This window comes from Suricata suricatta, chromosome 15 (assembly GCF_006229205.1).
Source record: "Suricata suricatta isolate VVHF042 chromosome 15, meerkat_22Aug2017_6uvM2_HiC, whole genome shotgun sequence".
NCBI classification, from domain to species: Eukaryota; Metazoa; Chordata; class Mammalia; order Carnivora; family Herpestidae; genus Suricata; species Suricata suricatta.
Genome location: NC_043714.1, coordinates 62,361,309 through 62,363,722, shown reverse-complemented (window position 1 = coordinate 62,363,722; position 2,414 = coordinate 62,361,309). Strand labels below are relative to the sequence as shown.

Below are 2,414 nucleotides of genomic sequence, written 5' to 3'. Positions count from 1 at the left end.
CCGGTTGCCCGGGTGGGGCCTGGGGGTGGGCGGCGCGGTCCGGCTGACAGTTGGTGGGGGGGAGGCTGGAAGGAACACCGCGGAGGACAAGTAAAATGGAAGGCTTTCTGAGATCGGAGCGGCGGTGGGTGTGGGTCGGGGCAGGAGACTGGGCTGTGTGGCAGAGGGCTGAGCAGTTCGTCACTACCGCACTTCACGCACGAGGACCCCGAAGCGCCCCGGTACTTGATTTGTCGGGCCGCCCCCACCCCCATCTCACACACCTCCCTAATCTAGCGCCCAGGCGCCAGCCCTGGGTTCTCACCTGTCGTGGGCAGCACGCGTCCACGGACTCCCTGCCGGATGCACAGTAGATGTTTTAGGGGCTGCGGGAATAGAAGGAGGGTCAGCCAGGTTCCCTGACCTTCATTTGCGATCCAGAGAGGGTCGGTAGGAAGAGCGCAGTGAATAATACCGGGTTGCATAATGTGGAGCGATGGAGACCCATTTTACGTATACCTTCTTCACCTAAGCCTCCTAGCAGCTCCATGAAAATGGGTAGTCATGGTATGTCTTCCAGACGAAAAAATGGATTCAGAAGGTAGCCAGTGAGCGGTAGATCTAAAATTGGAACTTGGATCCTCTGCCTCCAGAACCTTTCCCTTTCTGTTATATCATGCTGCAGTTACAAACGATGTCTGTAGGGGAAGTTTCCAAGGGGTGGAGCTTCTTCGGTTCTTGAAAGAATTGCTTCTCCTCCTGGATCTGAAGTGCAATAGGATCTTTAATTGCAGATTTAAGGCCAGGGGAGAGAGTCCCTCCACCTCCTACAGCTGCCGCCAAGAGGCGCAGGTGGAGGAGACAGCGTTAACGAGAGGGTGCAGAAGTTGAGGAAGCACCACTAGAAAAGTGAAGGCAGCAGGAAGTAGTTAGTTCTGTTTGAGGGAGGGTAGACGTTGGGCTGTGAAAAATAGCACCAGAGAGAGGGTTAGGAACTGGGAAGTCAGAATGAGAGGCCAAGGGGGAGAGGGTGACAAAATATAGTCAAGGCAGTGATCGCTGTATGAAATTAGTTTGTCCCTGTCTTTTTGTAGGTACCCTGTACTAGTGGCTCCTCTACTGAGGGGAGTGGAAAAGTCTGTTTAATCTCTGACATTGTGATTCCGAATGGAAAAAAAAAATAATTTCCTGACTTTCAGAATCTGTTTCTCAATCACATACAGAGATTGAGATTTGAGGAGGCCAGACACTTCTGCACTGAACTTGGATCACTTGACTTAATTAACATACATTCAGAAAATCTAATTATTTCAATAAATATTTATTGAATATTTCTTATCTTCTGGAAAATGCTAGATCCTGTGATTACAATGGTGTCTTGAGCATTAAGTAAATCGGCTACCTAAGACAACTGTTAGTTTCGAATCTCAGCTTAGTGATAACCAGGGTTCTATACTTGTTAAGAGGTGATACCACCTGGGTAGTGAGCCATGTAAGGAGATTACCTGAACAGCTGGCATGTAGTTAAGACTCAGTCACTGTCCGCAGTTAAGACCACAGTCCATTTTAATACTCATTGCATCTTTCTAGTTCTTCAGGCCAAAAACCTGAGAGTCATCCTGACTCTTCATTTCAAATTAGCAAATTCTGTTGACTCTAGTTTCAAAATACAGTCAGAATCTGACCACTTCTCAGCTCTTCCATTGTTACCATATTAGCCCAAGCCTGGGTTGTTAAAATATATTCTTGACTGGCCTCCTGGTTTCAAACCCTAGTAAATAATAATCCACTTCCACAGTCATCAGTTCTCAATATCACTTACAGAGTGATTTTTGTAAAAGTCAGCCTGCTTAAAAAGTTCTAAAAGTTTAAAAAGTTTGGATGCCCCTATCTCTTTATGATGACGTCTCCCATTTTCCCTTTTGCAAAACCTAGTCTATTCTAGCCACAACGCTCTACTTGCTCCTTGAATACCAAGGCTTTTGTACTTTCTCTACCCTCTGTTGGGCATACTTTTCTCCTGAATATCTGCATGATCCATTCCTTTACCTTTTACATTTTTTAAATTAAAAAAATCTCAGAAATCATGTTCCAAGAAGTTCACAACTGTTAACTCCATCCTCTTAACCTTATTTGAGGTTGATATGATAATCTTTGTTTTTCAGGTGAGAGAACTGAGGCACAGAGACTTAAATAACTTGCTCAAGTTCACCTTTGTGATAATCAATGGTGCTCCAGGTTCTACCCACAAGAACTTGTCTCTTTCAAGTCTTTGCTAAAATTTCACCTTTTCAATGATGCTTACTCTAACCACCTTATTAAAATTACAAACTACTCTTGGGGTACTTGACTGGCTCCATCCATGAAACATAGGACTCTTGACGTCAGGGTCATGCTTTCAAGCTCCACATTGGACATGGAGCCTACTTAAACAC

General features: G+C 45.3%; 1 protein-coding gene across 1 annotated transcript in view; it reads left to right on the top strand.

Annotated features, from left to right (window-relative positions):
• ATAD2 (ATPase family AAA domain containing 2) overlaps positions 1 to 2,414 on the top strand; it is a 63,719-nt gene that overhangs the window by 373 nt on the left and 60,932 nt on the right. The gene's annotated exons all lie outside the window — the stretch shown is intronic.